Raw genomic sequence first — 27,949 nt, 5'->3', positions numbered from 1 at the left:
TTCATCACTGGTCATTAGAAAAATGCAAATCAAAACCACATTGAGATACCATCTCACACCAGTTAGAATGGCAATCATTAAAAAATCAGGAGACAACAGATTGGAGAGGATGTAGAGAAACAGGAATCCTTTTACACTGTTGGTAGGAGTATAAATTAGTCAATCATTGTGGAAGAGAGTGTGGTGATTCCTCCAGGAACTAGAAACAGAAATACCATTTGACCCAGCAATCCCATTACTGGGTATATACCGAAAGGATTATAAATCATTCCATTTTAAAGACACATGCACAGGTATGTTTATTGTGGCACTGTTCACAATAGCAAAGACTTGAAACCAACCCAAATGCCCATCAATGATAGATTGGATAAAGAAAATGGGGTACATATACACCATGGAATGCTATGCAGGCATAGAAAAGGATAAGTTCATGTCCTTTGCAGGGACATGAATGAAGCTGTGAAACATCATTCTCAGCAAACTTACACAAGAACAGAAAACCAAACACCACATGTTCTCATTCATAAGTGGGTGTTGAACAATGAGAACACATGGACACAGGGAGGGGAACATCACACACCAGAGCCTTCAGGGGCTGGGGGCCTTTGAGAGGGGTAGCAGGAGGTAGGGGGATTGGAGCGGGATAGATTTGGGAGAAATATCTAATGTAGATGACAGGTTGCTGGATGCAGCAAACCACCATGGTATGTGTATACCTATGTAACAATCCTGCTCATTCTGCACATGTACCTCAGAACTTAAAGTATAATACATTTTTAAAAAAGAAAAAAAAAAGAACTGCCATTCGAATTCCTTTTATTTCATCTGTATTGTAACATTTCTAAACTCTGCTTTCTTAGAGACAGGCTCAGTAGTTCCCTTTTTGAATTGAGGCCTTCTTCCGGGAGTGAACCTTTGCTGTAACTATCTGGGTTCTTCCATAACTAAGGTGTTATGCACTAAATGTTTGTGTCACCTGTAATTTATATGTTGAAATCCTAACTCCCCAGGTGCTGGTATTAGACTGCTGTGAAGCTGGAAGTAGTTCTCACCAAACACCAAATCTGCTGACATCTTGATTTTGGATTTCTTTGTCTCCAGAAATGTTAGAAATAAATTTATGTTATTTATAAGCTACCCATTCTATGGTATTTTTTTTTAAATCACAGCCTCACAGGACTGACATAAAGCTTTGCTACACACACTATTCTTCTGTGCATATATGATCAAACTCATGGCACTTCCATGTAAATTGACCCTGATTCTGATGGTACCTAAATCATGTTAAGCTTTATAGTTTTCTCAGTCATCTAGTTTCTCTGTAGAAGTAACTTATGTTTATCCTTGTTTCATAGTATAAATTCTGGGAGAGATACAAGAATAATTTGATCTTAGACAAATGTCATTATTTTAGAGCAATCCAGAAGACCACCTCAAAAAATCGAATGTGGATAATGTGGACCCAGAGATTAAATTTCATTAAGGTTTGCCAGATACCAAAAAACTCAACAAAGTGTGTAGATATAGTCTATGTTTGAGTCTGTGTGAGTTGGGTAGAGAAGAAAGCTGGTCATGGAAAAACCACCTATTGGAATGCAACAATGCAGAATATTTTATATAGCTCCATTATATACTTGGGCCATATGTCTCTTTATAATATGTGTCTAAACAATGCTTAGAAATTTGAGAAGCAAACATGGTCCTTTGGAAAGGGAACTGATAGTGGACAGGTCGAGTGCCAATACTTCTCTGAGATCTGGTATTAGGTATAAGACAGAAGTCTTAGAAGGAAATCACACTGAGTTCCTTGGAAGCACAGGGCGTGATGATCAATTAAGAAGCTTAGTTCTGTGCAATAAATCATTACAGAAAATTAAGGAAATACAATATTTAAGAAATAAATACTTATTAAATATTTTCCTCATGTTTGGTAATATACCAAAAAAATGTGATAGATTATACTTCTAAACTGTTCCTTGGTGCTCTGGATCCTAGTTTTGCTTAACAAAGCATCTTAATTCTGGCAACATTAGGCAATGGTGCTGAAGATCCATACACTTCCTGCCAGTACCTCTAAAAGTTGGGCATTCCTAACATGCAGAAAAGAAATACTGCTATTGCTATTAATGTGGAGCTATTAACTATTAGGTGTTTACATCTCTGTGATGTTTTAGTTGTACTAATCTATACTCATTTATATATGAAAAAGTATGAGAAATATACAGTAACTTGCTCAGTATTAAACCACTGGTAAATACTCAAGTGTGTGTCAGTCCAAATCTAATGCACTTAAAAGTAGACCATAGCAGTTGTATTATAGTTGTAAGAATCAGTAGTGTAGAATTATCAAGATAAAATAAATTCTCTAATAGTGGCAAGACATCTTCCTTTCAAAGAGGTTTTTCTTAAATTTAATGGCATCATTGCACATTTCTTTCTGCCAGTATAGAAATAATTATGGAGAATGACTAATAAAAGTCTAAAGAAAGATATGCTGACCCAGTTAAAAACAGAGTTCAGGGAGATAAGATGATAAAGAAAGTGGAAAAAGAAAGAAATTAAATTGGACAGTTAATCTATAAATGTGTCCTTCCTTTAAAATAGAGATAAATGCAACAGTAATATATCCCAGTGTTGTAAATCAGTATGTCCTTACAACCTCCAGCTTTATAACCAAATAGTTTACATCTTTCAATGTGCTAAAAAATTAACCACAGCCTTTCTGCTTCCAACTATTTTTGGAGTGCAAATTGTGGCACTACCTGGCTTCATAGATAATAGTCTCATTGCAGTGCACATAACCTTTTCATAAGTTGCTAATACTTGCTACCAAAAATTAAATGATCTAATTTTACTTTAAAGATAGGTATTGATAGCTAATATAGTTTTTTAAAATATTCATGTCTTCCATTCAATTCTAATTCAGCAAAGCTAAGGGAAGATGGAACAGTCACCACAATAAATTTAAGCATGAAAAATATATAAATTATAGATACAACTATATATATTGCTATCAATAAAGAGCTACTAATTTCTGAATGTTTACAGGTACTTTATAGAAATCTTTTAGTACTCTACAACAAAATTTAGTACATCTTGTGATTAATATGCTTTACAAAGACTAAGGAAATTAGCTATGGTTAATATGACAAAAGTAAATATATATAAATAAGGCAATTTTATCTTTTCTGAACTGATAATCTCAAACATCTATTGTATGACATAATAGGGTCTTTTAGTTAATAGCAGTATAATGCAGGTTTAATGGATGCCATTTTTCAGACATTTGGATTTTTAATTGCTTTTGTTTCAGCTTCATTAACACAATGGCAACTCTTCAGTCATTCCAATTTTAAGCCAAGAAAAAAAAACTCATAACTTTTTTGTTGTTGTTTCAAGAAAATGTGCTATTAAATGAAGGCATCACAAAAATGTAGAGATTTATACTTAATACTATATTTCAGAGTGGCTAAAATAGGCACATATTGCTTTGGATTCCCAGCGATTCTTTGCCTGTAACATAATAAAATGAACATTTTTTTTCCCCTCTGGAAATCACCTTTTCATAGATCCATTTCTTTTAGATGGAATGTCTATCATGATACCTTGCCCAACCCCTACCCCTACTACAGGTATGGTTGAGAAGAGTCCAGAAAAAAAAAAAAAATCAAAGAAGCCCACTTTGTTGGCCATAAGCTATAAGAACCATGTATGTGCAAACCGGTTGATAACCATTTTCTCTAGCCATATGTAAGAAGCTCTCTCTACACAGAAGAATGCAGAGACAAGAGGGGTTTTGGAAGTAGGGCAATGACTACATTATTTGGTTCATTTACCCTTTCACTCATTAAGCCAAGTTAACCTCTGCCCTTCCCAGTTATGTGAGTCATTACATCCCTGATTTCACTTAAATTAGCACAAATTAGTTTTCAGACACAGTGATCCAAAAGCATCTTCACTAATACAGTAATTTCAGCAAAATGTCTCAGTTCCAAAAGTCACAGAAAACAGCAATAGCATCACTGGCTAATAGCCTCAAAATGCCAAGGTTGGACAGAAAGGCTCCTGGATCTGAATTCACACCACAAATCCCTCAGGAAGTGACAAAATTATAGCAATTTGATGAACCATATATTTTAATGTCTCTTTAATTCCCTGATTATAAGCCATTGGTAGATTGATCCTACTAAGCCAAATTTACTAATTCACTGACTGATGCTTTATTTCAAAGTTTATATTCAATAAAAATACAAAATAATTATTTATCTATATTTTCTATTACACTCCTCCCAAATGGATAAATAATTTTAGGGTCCCAGAGGCCATTACAAATGTTAAAAAATAACTCTCTGGGGCCCATAGAAAATTGCTTTATAAGTTGCTGCAATACCTTTCAATTTAGAAAAATATAGTTCTAAAAAAAAGAAAATGACATTTAAGAATAACTATTTTATTACACGGGGTAGGAATGAACAAAATTGGCATAAATCTATTGGAGAAAACCAGAGAGAAAACGAAGAACAAACCTTAAAGACAGAAACTATAAAGTGTTACAGAAAATAGCAAATAATCCAAAAACCACTAAAAGCATTTGAGACAATGTGGCTATGGTAAATATGACATAAATAAATATAATAAAGCTATTTTATCTTTTAAAATCTGATATTGCAACATCTATTGTAGTAAAAGGATCTTATTTATAGTAGGTAGTAAGGAAATGTTAATGTTTAACATATATGTATATAAATCAACTAAAATTATTTTAATTATTATTAACAAAATGTTTTTGCAGTGGTTTAAATAAAAGTATAATGAATGCAGCAAATTGTTAGAAAGTGAACTATTATATAGATATGTTGCCCTGAAATTATTTTATCCCCTATAATTTTATAACTTTTAATTTCTGCATATAATAGTTTATTTTTATAACAATAAATTTAATTGTGTAATTCAAATATAAATAGAAACATGGAAAAGTTCTAATAATATATGGCAAGTAGCTATAGTGTTCCTGACATTTTCGAACTATAACAGAGCCTACATCTTTTGTTCTATTGGGTGTCCCTCTTGGGGCCCTGTATTAATCTGCTTGTCTCCTGTAACAAATACTGTAGACTGGATGTCTTAAACACAGATTTTTTTTTCCTTTATTTCATAGCTCTGGAGGCTGGAAAGTCCAAGATCAATGTGCCAGTTAATTCAGCTTTTGGTGAAGGCTCTCTCCTGGTTTGCAGATAGCGGCCTTCTTGCTGTGTTCTTACATGACAGGGAAAGAGAAAGAGCATGAGCTCCCTGTCATCTGCTTTTATAAGGTCACTAAAACTATTATATCAGGGGACCACCTTTACAAACCCATTTAACATTAATTACTTTCTCATAGGCCCTATCTATAAATACAGTCACATTGGGAGTTAGGATTTCAACACATTAATTTCAGAGGGATAAAACTCACTCCATTCCAGGCCCCCACCAAATATTTAGGCAGAAATCAAGAAGAAATAAACAGCCTTTTCAGGAGCCTCAATATATTTTACTTTTCTCTTCATTAGGCTCTACACAGCTGTCTCTCAGTCTCGCTCCCTGCCTTTCTGTTTCTGTCCCACTTTCTTAGTCTTTCTCCTGTCTGTTATTGTCCTTTCCTCCTCTTGTGTAATGTCAGGGACATTAGCTACTTTTCATAGGATGTGACAAAGTGTTGCATAAGCAAGAGGAACAGAAAGAGGAATTTTGAGGGTCTCGCTCTTATGAAAACCACAAATGGCAAGGACCGGGGCAACTTCAGATGCCTTTCATACAAAACTAAATGCAAATTTAGGATGAAAAGTTCTCTAAAACTTGAAAAAGAAAAATAGAGAGAACTCTTCAGTGGCTATAATTCCATTAAGCTGCCATCGTATAAATGACATAGACTCCTTTCAAAACAGGTTCCCTAACAGCATTTTATTTCCTGAGACACAGTCTTATAACACATTAAAACTGAATTACTAACGCTAAAAAAAAAGGTTAAATAAGCAACAGTTTTTCACCAGCAATGAGCTTCTCTTCTTCAGCAATGTTTTTAATAACTTCCATTTCTACCAAAATGTCACTGTCTAAATTCTATAAGAAGACTAATCTCAGCAATGGAAAAAGGTCACATATAAGAAAGTGATCTGTGCAATTCAGGGCACTATACAAATTCAAGATACAGATATCTTTATGCTTCCTTGCCATTCTCCACAGGTAAATGCATTTAGTTATATATATTCAGTTATTCCCACAACCATAAATAATCAGTTTATACCTATCTTTATTGATGTATTAAATTTAGTCTGAATAATCTATCATTGAAATATGAAACACACATTTCCTATAAATGATCTACCCATATTTATATCCTGACTCATGTTAATGCTATTTTTTAGATATTCTAGGAAGTGTTAGACAGATTGTCTTCCAGACAAAATTCTTTATTTTTTGTACATACACATAAGTGCTAGAAAGACAAATAAAAATTAAAAATAAGAGGCTTAATTCTGCCTTGTTCAAAATAAGGAAAGAAACTACTCCTTTTCTTTTATTGGGAGGAATTACTTTAGAACATAGGCCTTTTGTCAACTTTACAACCCAGGAATGTCTTTATCCAGAGCCTGGCAGCTACCTCTTCAAAATGTGAACATCAAGAAATAGCACCTTTTACCCAGTTTCTGTGGGATAGCAGGAATCTGACTTTGGTGGGCAACATGTTTCAAGTTCCAAAATTACCTTCTGTTATAAACATATGACAAGCTTATTTCTCCTCTAACAAAGCCAATAAGCTAATGGAGATGGTCACTCCAATTGTCATGTAAGGTTAGATGAACTATGTGTAGCAAATTGAGCCTTCAAGTCCTCCTACTTTAGAACTAGTTATTGTTTAGCTTAAAAACTTGTATGCAATTAGTTGTCTCTGCCTAGGCAAAAGATTCAGATTTCTTTCTGTCTGCACCTCTGGGCAGATGGCCTGGGATGCACATCATATTTTGGTTTAACGCTTATTCAACAACATGACTGATTTCTGTTTCTAATACCTTTGTGGAGACATTCTGTGGGTTGTGGGATAATTTTGTTATTTTATTATATTTCCCTTACATTGTACACACAAGCACAAGCACATGCACATGTACATGTACACATACACACACAATTTGCATTCAGTGTATTTCCAAATTTGTCTTGCATTTCTCTTTATTATTTACAACCTTAATATTGGCAACTCTGGTCAGTTCTTCCATTGCTCTGATATAATGTGGGGAGATTCTTCTTGACAGCTGCCCATTTAAGATCCATATATCACCTCCATCCACACTGTACATGGGAGCCAGGCATTATACAGCCTTCCAAGATCACTGTGTTTGTGTCATAGACTGACTAAATATGCAGTCAGCCTTTCTATCAGTGGATAGGCTAAGTCATTTATATTCTTCTCATTTCTTTTCCTCATCTCTATATTTCTTTGCTAATGCATGACAGAATTATCTGTTATTTTACAACCCTCCTTGGGTGTCTACTTTTTAAGATTCTATACTTAATTTTTTTGTCTTGTAACTAGTAAGTTCACTGCTTACTTTAAATATTTTTACTAATTCAGTAAGGTAATGAGAGAGATATTTTAGTGAAATTACCTTAGTCTCTTGTCATTATTCTGGCATCTCTATATAATTTACTATGTTTAGTAAATTTTCTGAACAAAGATTGAGGAAAAATACTTTTCTGACCTGGATAGCACTAACTACTTTTCTTCTTACAGATTTTTTACCTGTGGCATGACTAAGTCAGATCAACAGAACAACATTGCATTGTAGCTGATAAAAGATATTATGAAAACACCCATTCCCTAACTTCTGGTCACTTCTCCTTTTAAATGAAAAATTTCTCCAGCAAAGAAAATATCCATTACTTACAGAATGCCTTCATAATTATCCCATATATACATGTAATAATATCATGTCCTATGGAGCACTTCCTATAGACTTCAGTCTTGCTTATATCAGCACATCTCTTTGCAACATAGAGTTCTGAGGAGAATGTGTGCACTAACTGTAAGCATGCACTTTACATAACAAAGACGAACCACTTTTATTAAAAACTGACAACATTATACACTGAAAAAATTCTACCCTCACTATGTTTAAGGAATTATCCTAAAAATAATTGTAAAGTTTAATAGGGTATAATTAAAATATAAAATAGCTACAATCAAATGGATAATAGATAATAAAATAGATAATAGCTTCCATTGAATTTCTATAAATCAGAAATAATAGACATAGATTTTTGGAACAAAGTACTATGTAAGGTTAGCAGAAGCATCACAAAAGTTTTGAGTTTTGCTTCCTTCAAATATATTCTGCATTGGCAATCCCTTATTCAGGCTTGGTTTTTGTTTTTTGACTAAAGAACAAATTCAAAAGAATTTGTCCTCTGGAGAAAGTGAAGAGCAAATCATCTGTCAAGAGGTACAGTTGTCCCTGATTATTTGTGGGGAATTGGTTCCAGGATCCCTACAGATACAAAAATCTGCAGATGCTCAAGTCCCTTATATAAAATGGCATAGGATTTGTATATGACCTATGCATATCCTCTTGTATACTTTCAATCATCCCTAGATTAATTATTAATCCCTAATGCAATGTAAATGCTATCTAAATATTTGTTATAGGCCGGGCATTGCAGTTTATGCCTGAAATCCCAGTGCTTTAGGAGGCTGAGGCAGAAGGATTGCTGGAGGCCAGGAGTTTGAGACCAACCTGGACAATATGGTAAGACCCTTGTCTCTACAAAAATTTTAAAAGAAAATAGCCAGGCATGGTGGTTCATACCTGTGGTCCCAGCTATTTGGGAGATTGAGGTGGGAGAATCCATCAAGCCCAGAATTTCAAGGCTACAGTGAGTTATCATCATACCACTGCATTACAGCCCTGGCAACAGAGTAAGAAACTGCCTCTAAAAACAAAAACAAATAGTTGTTATATTGTTTTGCTTTTCTATTATGTCACTGTATTGTTTTTTTCTGAATTTTTTTATTAGCTGTTGGTTGAATCTGTGGATGTAGAGTGCACAGATATGGTGGACCAACTATATTTTTCTTCACATTTCACATATGTATATCCCTCAGGCTATTCATGAGGAGGCAGAATGACCAAGTATTGGTTAAGAAGTTTACAATACCAAAGACCTGGAACCAACCCAAATGTCCATTGATGATAGACTGGACAGGGAAAATGTGGCACATATAGACCATGGAATATTATGCAGCCATCAAAAACGATGAGTTTGTGTCCTTTGTAGGGACGTGGATGAACCTGGAAACCATCATTCTCAGCAAATTGACAGAAAAGCAGAAGATCAAACACCACATGTTCTCACTCATAGGCGGGTGTTGAACAATGAGAACACATGGACACACAGAGCGGAGAACTACACACTGGGGTCAGTTGGGGGGAAATAGGGGAGGGACGGTGGGGGGTGGGGTGCTGGGGAGAGATGCCAGATGTAGGCGATGGGGAGAAAGGCAGCAAATCACACTGACACGTGTGTACCTATGCAACAATTTTGCATATTCTTCACATGTACCCCAAAACCTAAAATGCAATAAAATAAATTTTAAAAAGTTATATCTGTATATCTAGGGACAGATATTTATTTAGGCCTACCATTACATGTCACTAGTTTTTGTGATGAGCTTAAAATATCAGTCAAATAATTACCTTGGAAAATGTAAATGCAAATAACTATTGCCATTTACAGTTAGGTTTGATTCATTAATTTCATAAGCAGAGATTAATATAAGATGAGAATCTGGCCTTACCAGAGTCAGGCCACTCTTTCCCCCAATATATCAGTCAGAATCTTCTTAAATGTATCATAGGGTTGAAGTGATAGTATTGGGTTTATGTATCTCTAATTCCTATGAAATATTTTTTACTTAAGAGGTCCCACTAAATACATTATCTCATTCACGCCTTCAACAAATACTGCTTAACTGCTGATTTAATAAGGTCAGCACTGACTATATAAAAGTGAACTCAGTAAACACAGCTTACAGTTTAATAGGATAGACAAACCTTAGATATAATAAAACAAATACTATATATTTTTAAATTTTACTCCCATTTACAATTCCTACAAAGAGAATAAAATACGTAGGGATACAACTAACAAAGGATGTAAAAGATCTCTTCAAAGAGAACTAGAAGCCACTGATCAAGGAAATAAGAGAGAACACGAACAGATGGAAAAACATTCCATGCTCATGGTTAGGAAGAATCAATATTGTGAAAATTGCCATACTGCCCAAAGTAATTCATGGATTCAATGCTATCCCTATCAAGCTACCATTGACCTTCTTCATAGAACTGAAAGAAACCACTTTAAATTTCATATGGAACCAAAAGAGAGCCTACATAGCCAAGATGATCCTAAGCAAAAAGAACAAAGCTGGAGGCATCATGCTACATGACTTCAAACTATACTACAAGGCTACAGTAATCAAAACACCATGGTATTAGTACCAAAACAGAGATATAGACCAACAGAACAGAACAGAGGCCTCAGAAGCAATGTCACACATCTACAACCATCTGATCTTTGACAAATCTGGCAAAAATAAGCAATGGGGAAAGGATTCCCTGTTTAATAAATGTTGTTGGGAAAACTGGCTAGCCATATGCAGGAAGCTGAAACTGGACCCCTTCCTGACACCTTACACTAAAATTAACTCCAGATGGATTAAAGATTTAAACAGAAGAACTGACACCATAAAAACCTTAGAAGAAAGCCTAGGCAACACCATTGAGGACATAGGCATAGGCAAGGACTTCATGACTAAAATATCAACAGCAATGGCAACAAAAGCCAAAATAGACAAATAGGATCTAATTCAACTTAAGATCTTCTGTACAGCAAAAGAAACAATCATTACAGCAAATCGGCAACCATCAGAATGGGAAAAAAATTTTGCAATCTACCTATTGGACAAAGGTCTAATATCCAGAATCAACAAAGAACTAAAGAAGATTTACAAGAAAAAAAAAACAAACAAATCCATTCAAAAGTGGGTAAAGGATATGAACAGACACTTTTCAAAAGAAGACATTTATGTGGCCCAAAAACATATGAAAAAATGCTCATCATCATTGGTCATTAGAGAAATGCAAATCAAAACCACATTGAGATGCCATTTCATACCAGTTAGACTGGCGATCATTAATAAATCTGGAGTCAACAGATGCTGGAGGGGATGTGGAGAAAAAGGAACACTTTTATACTGTTGGTGGGAGTGTAAATTTGTTCAACCATTATGGAAGACAGTGTGGCAATTCCTCAAGGATCTAGGAATAAAAATTCCATTTGACCCAGCAATCCCATTACTGGGTGTATATCCAAAGGATTATAAATCGTTCTATTATAAAGACAAGCACACATATGTTCGTTGAGGTGCTGTTTACAATAGCAAAGACCTGGAACCAGTGCAAATGCCCATTAATGATCGATTGGACAAAGAAAATGTGGTACATATACACCATGGAATACTACACAGCCATAAATAAAGTATGAGTTCGCATACTTTGTAGAGACATGGATGAATCTAGAAACCATCATTCTCAGCAAACTGACACAAGAACAGAAAACCAAACACCACATGTTTTTACTCATAGGCAGATGATGAACAATGAGAACACTTGCACACAGGGAAGGGAATGACACTTACTGGGCTAGGTGGCCGGGAAACTGAGGAGGGAAGGGGAGGGACAGTGGGGGGTGGGGAGGATGGGTATGGATAACACTGGGAGAAATGCCCCCCAGGGAGGTGGATGGAGACAGCAAACCATGATGGCATGTATGTAACTATGCAACAATCCTGCAGGATGCAAAAAAACTTTAAAAGAAAAAAAAAATGCTGAGAGAAGTGTGGGGATGCAAATTTAGATTGTGGGCCAGGAATAGTCTTTCTTCAGAAAGCATCATGGGGCTTAATGAAGGAGGAGTGCCCCATATAAAGAGTGGTAGGGACACCAACATGCATGAAGCAATAGGCTATAAAGAGTTTGGAATATCAGAGGAACAGAAGAAAAAAACACCTGTCTGGACAAAGTAAGGGAGAGAGAGAGAACCAAGAGATTCTGCTGGAAAAGCAGGCCAGAGTGAGACAATGCAAGGCCATGTATGCCATATATTGATTTATGATGTTTATTACAATTACCTTCTAGAAGAAGCTAAATATTAGTGAGCAGATAAATTATTCTCCTTTCCCTCCTGTTTTAATATTAAACACTCGGCACTGACCTCATTGTCTTTGGAAGCTTAAGATTCCTGAGTATCTTTCCTAAAAGCCTATTTGCCCAGGACCGTCTGGTTCCCTCATTCAATCTCTCTCAAATTAGACCCATTCTACTTCTCCTTAAATTCTTATAAAGAGTTAATTTAATGAATTCATAAGTGCTAAAATGTTATTCTGTTGTTTAATATAATAAATCATTATGTTGTTCCATCGATTAATATGTCTATTTACTGATGCTTTTTAAAGTACTAACATAAAAATTGTGAGATTTTCAACCAATTGCCACAGGAAATGAAGGTGATACTGCAGCTGAGAAAAGTTGGCCTTATCAGATTACATCTGTGGCCATCTTTTATCCCTGAATGTAAGTGTGTGACCAGTGACATTTCCAGCAAAGCACATTTTAAGCAAAATATACTGCCTAAATAACACTGCTTCTTCCAGAAGCAGGAATCAAATAAATGTTTTAGGTCTAGGGATTAGGTACAAAAGCCTTTTAGTTTTATTTCCTTTCCAAGGCAATCATTTTAAAATGTGTGAAAAGTAAAGTATTTAAAGTATTTTAAATTACTCAGAGCATAAGATGCAGGTCAAAAAAACAAACGAAAAAGAACCAACAGGAGTGTAGTCAATATCATTATTCCCAATTTAATGGTGAGAAAACTGAGGACACAGAAGTCAAAGAGTTGGTTAGATCAAACTTGAGTTTCATATTTATAAGTCCAAATTCCAAACCCTCTCTGTTCTCCATTTTGCAACTTGAAAAACTATTTTCTTAAAATTTGGCTAATAAGTATATTATGATAAAGGACTTACAGATAGTTTAGATAGATGCATATAAATTGGGTCACTTTTCCTAATCCTTCTTTCTTTTTCTGTAAGTGATTAAACACTTGCCCTGTAACTTTGCAGTGCTTCCCCACTGTGGGTAGAGCATTTTTCTCATAATGCTGTATTGGATAGGGCTTTCTGACTTGGATTGGTCAATGAAATATTAGTGGATGTGACATTAACAGAGGCTTTCAAATTTTACATTGTTCGGTTTGCTTTCTTGCATTGCTGAAATCCACCGTAAGTAGAGCATGGCCTGGGTAGACATGCTCCACTGTTCTACACATATTTAAAAGAAACCATACTTACCCCAAAATATTCTAAGAGAGGTATTACAATTGAGAGTTATCATTTACTGTGTGCTACTATTATGTACCAGGTATTTTGCAAAGTGTTGTATAAACTAAGCCATACATCCTACTTGCCATTTTAGAGTTTAAAACTGGCATTCAGAGAATTCATATAATTTGCCAATAAATAATATAATTTAGAGTTGAACTATGATCTGTTTGACTTTAATTCCATGATATTTCCCAGTAATGTTACCTACCAGTATATAAAATTTACCAAATTTTTGCTAATATGTGGTAATACAAAACTTACTTTTCGACCCCCATAAATTCCCAAGGACAATAGGAATTATTAGCAATATTAATATTTTACTAGAAAGTAGAAATTGAATGACTTGCCTTATGATTTGAGGTAATAAAGCTATCAATGAAGAATTCCCTCATTATTCCAAAATTACATTTAGTTATCTGCCAAAAATATTTGTCCCTACTATATATGAATTCCAGTTCTCTTACCTTTTTGAAAATTTTTCTCATTCAATTATCACTTTACACTTTGAAATGATTAATTTCTCACTTTATATGGCCAACTCAGACCTCCATATCTCTTTCCAGTAGATTTCTCGAATTTCCCCCTCTTGTAAAATCTGCAATTCAATTTAACTAGTCTTCACCATTCCCCTAAAACATGCCCTCATTCAGCAACATAAATTTATATCTGCCTGTATGCTAACTACAGACGTGTCACATATCCAACTGCTTACCTGGGATTTATAAGTTCAGTGATAAATACGTCCAGGTTAAGATGTTTAAAAGAATTGGCCAGGAGCGGTGGCTCATGCCTGTAATCCCAGCACTTTGGGAGGCCGACACAGGAGGATCACGAAGTCAAGAGATTGGGACCATCCTGGCCAACAGAGTGAAACCCCGCCTCTACTAAAAATACAAAAAAATTAGCTGGGCATCATGGCGCACACCTGTAGTCCCAGCTACTCAGGAGGCTGAGGCAGGAGAACTGCTTGAACGTGGAGGCGGAGGTTGCAGTGAGCCGAAACTGCGTCACTGCACTCCAGCCTGGAGCCTGGCAACAGAGCGAGACTCTGTCTCCAAAATGGAATAGATTAGCATAAATCGAATACTGATCATTGGAGAAATGCAAATCAAAACCACATTGAAATACCATCTCATGCCAGTTAGAATGGTGATCATTAAAAAATCTGGAGACAACAGATGCTGAAAGGAAGTGGAGAAACAGGAACATTTTTACACTGTTGGTGGGAGTGTAAATTTTATTTCATCCATTGTGGAAGACAGTGTGGCAATTCCTCAGGGATCTAGAAATAGAAATGCCATTTGATCCAGCAATTCCATTACTGGGTATATACTCAAAGAATTATAATTTTTCTGTTTTAAAGATACATGCACACATATGTATGCTGAGGTGCTGTTTACAATAGCAAAGACCTGGAACCAACCCAAATGCCCATCAATGATAGACTGGACAAAGAAAATGTGGCACATATACACCATGGAACACTTTGCAGCCATAAAGAAGATGAGTTCATGTCCTTTGCAAGGACATAGATGAGTCTGGAAATATCATTCTCTGCAAACTGACACAACGACAAAAATACAAACACTGCATGTTCTCACTCATAGGTGGGTATTGAACAATGAGAACACATGGACACAGATAGGAGAACATCACACACTGGGGTCCGTTGGGGGTCTAGGGGAAGGACAGTGGGGGTTAGGGAAATTGGGGAGGGATAACATTGGGAGAAATACCTAATGTAGGTGATGGGGGGATGGAGTCAGCAAAGCACCATGACTTGTGTATACCTATGTGACAATCCTGCAAGATCGAGTGGCACATGTATTCCAGAACTTAAAGTATAATTATAAAAAAAAAAAAATCAAACTCAAAAAGAAAAAAAAAATCATTTTGAAATTAAACACTTTCAATTTATTGTATGCTAAAGAGGGAGAAAAAAGGGAACAGGGCCAAAACAAAAATTGCAAGAACCTCTGTAGGTAATAACAATGGACAACAAAATGTACAAGTACTGAATTACATTTTGATCCATAATTTCATTTCCATTGTAATATTAGCATACTCAACTAAATCATATATTTAAAAATAATTGTAAAATAACTAAAATGTATCAAAAACTCTAATTTATTTCATAACTTTGAAGGATTTATGATTCTTCTATTTAAAAGTGAGATGAAGCTATTTCTGCATCTTTGTTTATACATGTGTATATCCATGAATGTTTTTCAGAACATATTTGAACTTATATTAGCTACATAGGTAATTATTGTTGTTGTTTTAGCATAACCTATAGGACACTTTTTATTTGATCATATGACCAAGATACTTTTCCAGCTGTAACAAGAAGTATCTATTTGTGCTATTTATTCCTTCAGACGGTATTATTGATGTATCTACAAAATTATATTTTGCATATTGATAACATTTAACTTTTGTTGTATATACAGAACATGAAGATAATTAGCCTTGTACCATAATATGCTCTTTGTATATTTGATGGCATTTAAATTTAGTTCTATACACAGAAAATAAAAATAATCAGCATTATAATGTACCCTTTTTAAAGAACAGAGTATATTAGATGCTAATGTATTTACCATGATGATAAGTTGAACAGGCACATTAATGTTGTTCATGAAAATGATGGTTATAAACCAGAGTAAGAAATCCTTTTAAATACATAAAATATTTGATGAATTCAATTGATACTCATGCTCAGAATTATTTCTGTGTCAATAGTTATGTACATATGCAGAGGCAAACAGTTATATTTACAAAAGTCAATGATACACTACTATAGGTGGGAGGCATAATTTTAACATAATCCTCAAGGAGTCATGTTTTTGTACAATTCTATCCCTTATCACTTGCTTCTAGCCAATAAAATATGGCAAAGGTGACAGGATAGTAACTCCCTTAATCAGTTATGTTATATGGCAAAGGTGAAGGAAAGTCATTCCTATGACTGTGTTGTTGTATGAGACCCTGTCTTTGCAGACTGCATGAGAGATTCTCTGGCTGGCTTTGAAGTAAGCTGTCATGTTGTAACAAGGCCTGTGAGTGAGCCATATGACAAGCTATAGGGGCTGCTAGTTGCTAAGCGGACTCTGACTGACCATCAGCATGAAATGGGGACCTCAGTCCTACAACTAAAAGAAACTAAATTCTGAAAGAACTACTTGAGCTTGAAAGAAGGCCCTGAGTCCTAAAAACACAGTTGAGCCAACACTGTGATTGAGGCCTTATGAGACTCAGAGAAGGGAACCCAATTTAGCTGGGCTCAAACTGAGCTAAGAAATGTAAATTCATTGGCCCTTAATAAAATGTGAAAAATAATAAATGCCAGGAAGATTGCAAAGAAAAAGGAATGCTTATATACTGTTAGTGGGAATGCAAATTAGTTCAACTATTGTGGAAAACAGTGTGGTGATTCCTCAACAACCTAAAAAAAGAAATACCATTCAACCCAGCAATCCCATCACTGGTATGGCTTTATACATAAAAAATGTATAAAACCAAAAGAATATAAATCTTTCTAACATAAAGACATGTGCATGTGTAGATTTATTGCAGCACTATTCACAGTAGCAAAGACATGGAATCAACCTAAATGCCCATCAATGATATACTGTATATTAAAAATGTGGGACATATATATACACCATAGAATACTATGCAGCCATGAAAAAGAATGAGTTCATGTCCTTTGCAGGAACAAGGATGGAGCTGGAAGCCATTATCCTTAGCAAAATAATGCTGGAACACAAAACCAAATATCACATGTTCTCACATTTAAGTGGGAGCTAAATGATGAGAACATATGGGCACACAAAGGGGAATAACACACAATAGGGCCTCAGAGAGTAGAGTGGGAGGAGGGAGAGGATCAGGAAAATTAACCAATGGATACTAGACTTAATACATGGGTGATGAGATAATTTGTATATCAAACCTCCATGACACAAATTTACCTATGTATTAAACTTGTACATGTACCCCTGAACCTAAAAGTTAAATTAAAAAAAAAAAGAAATGTAAATTTTTTTAGCTGCTAAGTTTTGATAATTTATAACCAGTAATAGAAAATGAATAGACTACATGTAAAATTTCTAGTCATTAAATACATTATTTCCTTTGTAAAATTTCTACTCTAGTTATTAAATACATTGTTTCCTTCTCTATGTCACTGTTTTTAAATAAGGTCTTACATTGTTATAAAATATTTAAACATATAGAGATGTCATGTATTATTTTACCACATTATTGTCATTAAACATACAAATTGTTTTATATGCCATATTAGGTTTGTAAGAGATCCTAAGCAGTGGAAATGCTATGGGCAATGGCAGGATGGTAGGAACATGTTATGGAAATTGACTCATGCTCTCAAATTGCAATCCAGAAGAGTTTCACATGCGTATATGCCTTCTAATAGTATACCAAAGTTTACACAGTACAACCACACTCCCATTAGAAAAATGCATATATGCATACATGTACATATATATGGATATACAATTATATTAATATCATTAGCAATTTTATGGACATGCATGACAGGACAGCATTGAGAGGCATTTCTTTGATTGCTAATGATTCTGAAAATGTATTTGACATGTTGTCTGGATATTTTCATTTTCTTTTAGATTGTATTTAATTTTAAATCATGTTTTGAATACTATAGATCCCTTGTATATTTAGGATATTAATCTTTGATCATTTTGTATTTTGGAGGTTTTTGTTTTGTTTCATTTGTTTTTAATTCTTTTTTTCTTTTTTTAAAAGCTGATTTACTTTAATATGTAATATGTAACAAATATTTCATTCCCTTTTATGATTTCATGCTTTTGTGTTCAGAATATTACTGCTCAACTTTAATCAAACACAAATATATTTGATAAATTAATAATATCTATAAGAACATTCTGTTTTAGTGCTCTCATTTTTTTCATTGACTGCTTCCGGATGTTTTTGGGATGTTGTAAAAGTGTTTTTCCTTTGCAACTTTTTTTAATCTGAATTTTTTCTCACAAACATCCAATTTGTCAACAACTATAGTTTAAATTAGCTTCTCTATTATTTTGATTTTTTTTTTCACATATTAAATATACCTTATGTTGTTCTGTCCAGAACTATTAATGATCTGTTGATTAATTTTAGCATTAGTGTCACTCTTTTCTTGTTGTATTTCATTCATTGTATGTTTTAATCTAACTGGCAAGTCCCCACAAACTTTTTAAATGAATTATTATTCTTCATTGTTTTATCCCTTCAGAAAAATCCAGAATTATTTCATCAAAATAAAATAAAAATGGAATTGAGATTATGTTTGAGGTTATACTATTTTGCCAGTAGGTATCATACTGATTTTATCTAAACTAGATATCATTCACTATGTTGAGAAATATAATTTGATTTCAAGTTGTCCAAAATATATGTTTTATGGAGCATTGCTTTAAATTACATTTTCAACATCTGCTGAGATTATTTCATGGAATGCTTAACAGACCTTTCATGGTAATATAGTTTATAAAATAAACCAAATGGATCTTTTCTATTTATCTTTAATAGTACTTTTCAAACTAGGATCTGCCCAGCCTTTGAGAATACTGGAGGGGATTCAGGGACTCCTGTGTGAATAAAGAGAAGGCAGAAGAGAGAGATTTAGCTGATGTTTTCTCCAGACCCCTGGTTGAAACAAAACATTTCTTTAATCTTGGTTCCCTGAGATTTTTTTAATGTTTCAGAGATTTGCATATTTTATTTTTTGTTTGTTGCAAGCACTACATTAAAGTTACAATTCCTTTGGTTATTTGAGCCTTGCAAATTTCTAAAATAAATTTTGTAACTTGGAATGTTATTATCAATGTTGGAATAGTATATATGAAATAAGAACTTCCAATTGCCTTAAAGTCTCATAGGTACAAATTGATTATTTGAGCTCTGCCAAAAATGTACATATAGTCAACTTATTAATATAAAGATAATTATTCAATCACTATATCTGCTCTCTAAAACCCTGCATTTAATTCTAATTATAATAATGTTATTAATTTTTCCTAGAACATATTTACTAAAGCTTTTACCTTTTGCTGAAGGCTTAGTTTTAAAGAATGCAGCACTATGATTCCAAAGTTTTCCAAATTACTGATTATGTTTACTGTTAGGTTTAATGTATATTGTGAAAGTTCAGTCAGGGTAGTGGCAAAAATATTAAGGAAAAAATACTGGAGAAAGTTATAGAATATAGTCAAAAACACTCTTGGAAGGCCTGGGGGATTTGCATAAACTCCAGTAATAAATCTAGCTTAACCAATCCTGTGTCTCTTTGCAGGAGCCAAAGAGATTAGGACACAAATACAAAGGAATGTAGTTTACCTAGCTAGCTTGCTTACTCATGTGATCCTATGACTGACCTTTGATTTGCCATGGGTGCTTCATTGCACTCTACTAGGGAAGTCCACAATATCAGTAATCCTCAAGTAGTGTTGACTCAAGACTTTGTAAATTAAACTTTACTGAATAATGCAAGTCTCACTGGCTGGTGGAGGCCAGCAGTCGCAACTGTTTATAGCACTCTCCAGGAACTCTGCAAGTGGCCCAAACACTCAGTTGGACTGGCAAAGCATAATATCTGTGTGTCAGTATACTTTACTCATCCATAATTGAGTCAGGGTCTGCAGGACAGATCCCCACAGGTGGTGGCACCAACAGTAGTGTCCCATGTGAGGAATCTTGACAGGTGAAGAGAATCCTACCATGATCATCACTGCAAAGGGAGCATGATGGATACCCCAGAAATGAAGGTACAGAAGACTATGTGGCCACATCAGTAAAACAGAGTGTCAGTAAGTATTGGCACCCACTGAGGATTACCACGTTCGGGGATTGTTCAGGCTGAGGTTTTATCATGGTACAACAGTTATCAGCTCAACAGAAACAGTACATGAAAATATTAAAACCGCTGCTCAAGGCTAGTAGAGCCTCAGTTTCACAGGCTTGATTAAGGGACCTAATGTAAACTGTTGTTTCCCAAAGTCCATGGTTCCCAGCAGAAAGTATGCTAGATGTAAAGCTCTGGGAATAAGTGGGGAGAACTCTTAAACAGCATCATGTACAAGGGCAATGGGTCCCAATAACATTGTCTCTGGGCCAGAATAACAAAGAAGAAACAGAGGTTTTGCCTGAGCCACCTCCTCCAATAGATAAGCAAGTGACATTATAAGGGGAGCTCTTAGTCTGCCCGGTAATGCAACATGGACAAGGCAATCAGGTACATAAAAAGGGAAAGCATTAGAGGCCAAAGCTGCGTGGCCAAGTGAGTGGTAGGTGAAAGGAAAGGCTCGACTACGAGAAAACTCACAAATACAAAGCCAGCAAATGCTCCCAGGAACTTGGCCTGTGTGGCAACAGAGAGCCAAACTCAGCACCAAAGTCAGCCTGCTAGGGAAGGGCAGGAGGCGCAGGCAGGAATGTCCACTCAGTAGGCAGCAGCCCCCCAGCAGTGGAGAGGAGGGAGCAGCAAAAGTGAAAAACGGTGCAGTAAAAAAGCAGCACCTAGGCAAGTATAATGCAGCCATGGGACCTGTGCTGCTGCCCTCTGGCTCCACGGGCATCCTACAACAAAATTTTGAATAATTCTCAGCTAAGATTTAAGTAAAATTTAAGAATTTGTAAGACTTTTTTCTGATAATGGCCACTGTTGCTTTTCCAACCCTTCCCCTGACATAGTTCTTTTTAAATCCAATGTAAGTAGAAAAATAGCCTCTGAAAGGAAATAAATTATAGAGAGCCCATGAATTAGTTAAGGAGCCATTAAAAGGCAGCCATATGACTTAGCTCCTCATTAGAAAAGAATTTCCTAATTCTATCTTAAGAGGCAACGCTATTGGCACAAGCCTGATTTACACTTAATTGTCTAAATTTTGATGACAAACTTCAGTCAGCTGTGGAAAACACCTTGCTAAAACCTCTCAAGACAGAAAGATTGCAGAGAGAAATAGAAGGACAAATAAGAGAGACAAGAAGGGACAGATTAGAGACAGACACAGAAAGTGATATGGAGGAAAGAGATAGTGTAAAAGAACAGAGAGGGGGAAAGAGAGAGAAAGAGACAAGGAGCCAAAGAGGGAAGGAGAGGTAATGAAAGAAAGAAGGAGAAAAAGAAAGTTAAGGCGTATTAAAGACTGTCTGTGAAAGTTGCTAAAAAAATGTTATAGGAAGGAATTTATGCAAGCAATGTATGATTTTTGTTTTGAAGATCTAAGCAAGTTCTAAAACATTAATTGTAAAAGAAATTTTGTTTGTAAGCATATGGCTAAAATTAACGAAGTATCATCCAGTTTTTCTGTAAACTAGACATTAAGATAAAGCACAGGTTTTTCTTAACGCACTAACTTACCCTTTAACAAAGATTATAAAAGATCTCTTAGCAAAGGCACAACCCCTAGAATTTCCAGTGCACCAGCACCAGCCTGGAGACTACATCCTCATCAAAGGATGGAGAGAAGATAAAACTTGAGCCAGCCTAGGAAAGACCCTACAAGACAACACATGCCCTGGACATCACCAAGGAATGTTGAAGAGGCAAATCAAAAGGCAGAGCAAATCCTCCTCCAGACACAAACATCATTCACTCTAGATAATTTGTTTCCTTTTTACTCTCTCACTTTGCCTGAAACCTGTACCTGCTACACTCTATTAAGCACATCTTCTAATATACCTTTTTTCTGCCCTGATTACTTAGAAAAACACCCCCCTTCAGAGCCCCTACAATGAAACTAGTTGGCTAGAATTAACATACCCCAGTGAAATTCCTCATTAATGGCATACAATGAACTGAGATGCCAAGCAACACTACAGGTCAGTCTTTGACTGGAAAAGAATGTTGCTAATTGTACTCATACTTGTTTTATGTTATTGGTTAATTCTAGGATGCAAAGCTGGAATAAAAGCAATGACCAACTTGCCTGACAAAACTGTTGTTGCTATATCTCTTCAGTCAACAGGACCTGATATTAAAAACAGAAAAGTGGGATATGTGGCAGTTCAGTCAGGGTAGTGGGAAATACATTAAGGAAAAAATATTAAAGAAAGTTATAGTTTATACTCACAAGCCCTCTTGGAAGGCCTGGGTGGTTTGCATAAGCTCCAGTAATAAATCTGGCAGAAGGCAGCCAAAGTCTCTTTGCAGGAGCCAAAGAGATTATGGCATAAATACAAAGGAATGTAGAGTAGTTTACCTAGCTAGCTTGTTTACTCATGTGATCCTAAGACTGACTTTTGGTTTACCACTGGGTTTAATTGCTTTCTACTCAGAAAGTCCACAATGTAAATTACCCTCTAGTGGTGTTGACGCAAGCCTTTGACAATTAAACTTTATTGAATAAATGTGAGTCTTACTGGATGGTGGGGTCTGGCAGTCCCAACTGTTTACAGCAATCTGCAGGGAGTCTGTAAGCAGTCTGGACACTCAGTTGAACTGGAAAAGCATAATATCTGTGTGTCAGTGTACTGTATTGATCCGTTGTGCATCTGGAGTCTGTGAGACAGACCCTGGCAGGTGGTAACCTTGAAGGTATATGTCCCTAATTTTATAAATAAGTGGTTTCATTTATTTTTTTCTTGTTTCACAATTATAGCTCTTAAAGCCATGTACATTTGTATCATATTTTATCATTTTGTATATTTTATATGTCACTTTAATATTTTAAAAATATTCTAATTTTGATTTATATAATTTAATTTATTCAGTAGATACTTTCTATTTTCAGATTTGGGAGATTTTCTGGTATCAATTGTTATAATTTCTAGGTTTTATTTTTTGTATGTGGTCAGATAATGAGGTTTATACTATGTGTATTTTAAGAATTGAATTGAAATTTACTCTGTAGCATACATCAACCATTTTTTATGTATTATATATATATATTTAAAAGATATCTATGCTCTGTAGAATAAACTAATCTATAACAATTATTTAAGACTATATTATCCATGTTTTCTGTGTTTTGTATAATGATTTGCAAAACAGCATTGATCATATTTCTGCAACTTTTAACTTTATTTTGAAATTTGCATCTGCATAAAATAATTGTAGACTGAAAGTTTTATTATTACAATATGTTCTCTGGATTTTAATTACTACTATTTTCATTAGTAACAAACTTTTTACATTATATTGCTATATTTCATAATTTTGCCATGGATTATTCTTTGTTTAGTATACCTAAGGCTAAATCTATTTAAACTTTGTAGTTTCCTAATACATCTTTTTTCATTTTCATATTTTTTACATCTTTCTTTTTTAGTGGATGTACTACTAACATAATATGATTGGATTTTCTTGAATAAAGTTGGACAGTGTCTTAACAAAAAAGATTAATATGTTTACATAAAATAGACAAATTTTGTCTCATGTTTCTCACCAGCTTCCATGCAATTTTTAAACCTGACTCTTAGATCTCTTTTTTGCACTATTTTCTTCTTCCTTGCATTTAAAACTAAATGTGTACTATTTCATCGATTCGTTTGTGTTGGTGTTTAAGGTATGCATTATTTGAGTAGTTCTATGAATTACAGTAGATTATATTTACACTGCACTTCTGGTCCATTAGAATATCCTGTTGGCCCTATGTTCAAAATATATCCACTGCCCCCACTGCGACTACCCTCTTTGGTGCAGCCTCCAACCTGGCTCATACTACTATCTTCCTAAGCAATCATCTGCATTTTAACTTTTTCCAGCAGCCAGAATTACCCTTTTAAAACAAAAGTCAGGTCAAGTCACTTCTCGTTATAAAATTATCCAACAGTTATCTTTTCTTTCAGAGTCAATGTCAAAGGTCTTATAAGGTGAAAACTGAAGTCTTACTTGTTACAGCTGCACAGTTACCCCTCTGATTCATTTCTCATGCCTGCTACATAATTTCCTCCATTCTAGCCTCCTTGACATTCTAGTTGTACCTTGGATATGCCAGTCAAATCTCTACCTCAGGTCTTTCAATTGAGTGTTCCTGCTGTCTAGAACAGCTTTTTTTCCAGGGAGATAACTCCTTCCCCTCCTTCATCTTGAGCTGTGAACATTAGAGGGACCTCCACTGGAGGAAGGACAGACAGGGGAGAAAGCCCTAACCCTGAGACTTGGGCAAATAAGAATCTGGCTGAGCTCTCCATCCACTTGGACTCCTCCTGCAAGCAGGCCAGTAAGCACTAAGTAACAAGACCCCTGGTGACAGAAGTGAAGGGACAATGTGAAGGGACAGTGTGTAGGGAGGATGTAAGAGATGGATCACGGTGCTGGGAAAAATTATAAAGAAAGAGACGAACCTTCTTGGAAGGCCAGGAGTTTTTGCAAAGCTTCAGAAGAATATAATAGCTGAAGGCAGCTAAATCCTCCTACCCCAATGTTGAGAGCAAAGGGTATATAACAGAGGAATGTAAAGAAATTTATCTAGATAAATTCGTTGATTTATGGCTCTGGAAACCAATCTTTGATCATTAAGGTGCACAGGGCTGCTCTCTACTCAGGAGTTGACAAAGTTAATTACCCACAAATTGTGTTTGCTCCAGGCCTTTGTCATTAAATCTGTATTAAATAAATACAAAAGGCTCCGACTTATCAAGGCTGCACTCTCGTTGACGGTGCTAGTCATGCAGTCCCTAAGCTGCACATCAGGTGAAATACCTTTGTCTGTGTACTCCTTTCATCCATCCCATGGCCAGAGTCTGTGAGACAGACTCAGCTACCGGTGCCCTCATATGAGAAACACTTCAACAGATTGCAATGAAACCCTCAAGAATGAAGGTGAAGAGACTATGCCATAGGTAAGTCATTGGTGTCCAGTCAGGATTTCCAAGTTCCAGGGAATTGTTCAGGATAGGGTTTCATGATGGACAACAGTTATCAGCTCAACAGCAACTGTATATAAAAGTATTGAAACATCTGCTTAACACTGTTGAAGCCTTGGCTTTGCAGGCTCAATTAAGGGAACAAATGCAAACTGTTGTTTTCTATAACCCATGGTTCCCAGAAGAAGGCACATTGGACCTAGAGCTCTGGGAACAAGTGGGAAGAGATCTTAAATGACATCAGTCACAAGGGTCCCAGTAACACCTTTAACATTATGGGCTTTAGTCAGGGCTGCTTTGGACCCACTCTACACAGAAGAGACTAAATTAGAAGGGAGGAGGAACCATCACCTACCTTACTGCCTCCTTCTCCCTCAGACCCACCATTACCAGGTAAAAGTGCCACAGAGGAGACAGAGATTTTTCCTGAGCCCTCACCCCAATAAATTGAGAAAAAGATAAGGGATACACTACAGCTATGGGACCCTGTCTTAGGCAAGTGGCATTAGAAGGGGAGCTCTTGGCCTGCCTGGTACTGGAAGATCGACAAGGCAATCAGGTTTATCAACCCATTTATTTTGACACTTACAAGGAAATAAGAAAAAGCTTTCAAGAAAATGGAGCCACTAGCCCGTTTATGAAAGGATAAATTGAGACCATAGCAGATGGCTTCCATATAACCCCATGAGACCGGTCAGTGCTAGCTAAAACAACTTTAGATGCCAGTCAATACCTCCTCTGGAAGGCAGAAGTGATGAATTATGTGAACAGCAAACCCTTTTCTAATAATGGCCACTGTTATTCCTCCCCTACCCCTGACATGGCTCTCTCTTAAAATCTTATTTGGGTAGAAAAGTAGCCTTTAAAGGAAGATAAATTACCACAAGCCCATGAATTAGTTGAGGAGCAATTAAAAGCCAGCCATCTAGAACCATCAAACAGCCCTTGGAATTCACCCATTTTCATCATTCCTAAAATGTCTGGCTAATGGAGACTTCTGCATGACTTATGGCCTATAAATGCTAATCTGAAACCTATGGGGCCTCTTCAGCAGGGGCTCCTTTCCCCCCGCAGTGATTCCTCGAGACTGGCCTATAGTTGTTATTGACTTAAATGACTGGTTTTATCCTATTCCCCTTGCAGAACAGGACAGATAAAAATTTATGTTTATCATACCAGCTATCAATAATGAAAGGCCAGCTCACCAATTTCATTGGCAAGTACTTCCTTCAGGGAGGCTGAACAGCCCTATCATTTCTCAGTATCATATAAATCAGGCTTTGATCCCCAGTAGAAAAGAATTTCCTAATTGCAAGATTATTCACTTCAAGGATGATATCTTTAGCCCCAATGGAGCCAGGATTTTTAAGTTTATATGCCTCTGTCCAAAAGAAATACACAGTTCACTGTGGGAGGCCGAGGCAGGTGGATCACGAGGTCAAGAGATTGAGACCATCCTGGTCAACATGGTGAAACCCTGTCTCTACTAAAAATACAAAAAAGTAGCTGGGCATGGTGGTGCGTGCCTGTAATCCCAGCGACTCAGGAGGCTGGGGCAGGAGAATTGCCTGAACCCGGGAGGCAGAGGTTGCGGTGAGCCGAGATCACGCCATTGCACTCCAGCCTGGGTAACAAGAGCGAAACTCTGTCTCCAAAAAAAAAATAAATAAATAAATAAAAAGAAATATACAGTTAAGAGGTTTAATCATAGCACCTGAAAAAGTACAAATGTCCTCTCCTTGGAAATATCTTGGACATATACTGACTTCCCAATCAGTAAGGCCTCAAGAGGTTAAATTAAATACTAGCAACTAATATACCTTAAATGATTATCAAAAATTGTTGGGTGTTATTAACTGGCTTCGCCCCACCTTGGCGTAACTGCTAATAAATTACAGAACCTGTTTTCTTGCCTAAAGGGCAATACAGTCCTAGACTCTCCTAGGTATTTAACTTCTGCAGCAAAAAGAAAAATTAAGGAAATAAAGCAAGCTATTTCTCAGAGGTAATTACATCACATAGACCCACAGTATTCAGCCCAATTGTCTTTCTTACTAAACATTCCTCAACAGGATTACTAAGACAGATGGCCCCAGGGCTGCAGTTTCTAGAATGGGTTTTTTGCTCACATACCAGAACTAAAACACTGTCTCCCTATATCCAGCTAGTTAGTAAACACATCTATATAGGCCACAGATGATGCAATTAGTTGCTAGGTTATGATTCTGATGTCATAAGAATTCCCTTGAGTAAAAGCCATTCAAAGCAGTCTTGCCCCTATCTCTAGATCTTCAGAAAGCAGTCTCTAATTATGCAGGTCATATAGAGCATGCCCTTCCCACTGACAACGTCCTTCAGTTCTTATCTCTTACTCCTGTAGTTATGCCTACAGAAGTAGTTCACTCTCCCATACCTAACGTTTTAATGCTTTTTACTGACAGCTCTGGAAAAGTAGCTATTTTGTGGGAGCCACATAATTCCCTCACTCCTGGATTTACTAGCACTCAGAGAGCTGAGGTTGGAACTCTAATATTGGCCCTGGAGACATTTTTTTGCTCAGCCCATCAATATTGTTAGTGACCCTGCTTACTCTCTTTATTTGTTGCAGAACCTTGAGACAGC

The sequence above is a fragment of the Sapajus apella genome, unplaced genomic scaffold (assembly GCF_009761245.1).
Source record: "Sapajus apella isolate SASKATOON/1434 unplaced genomic scaffold, GSC_monkey_1.0 scaffold1, whole genome shotgun sequence".
In the NCBI taxonomy this organism is placed as follows: Eukaryota; Metazoa; Chordata; class Mammalia; order Primates; family Cebidae; genus Sapajus; species Sapajus apella.
Note: the sequence above shows the minus strand (reverse complement) of the source record.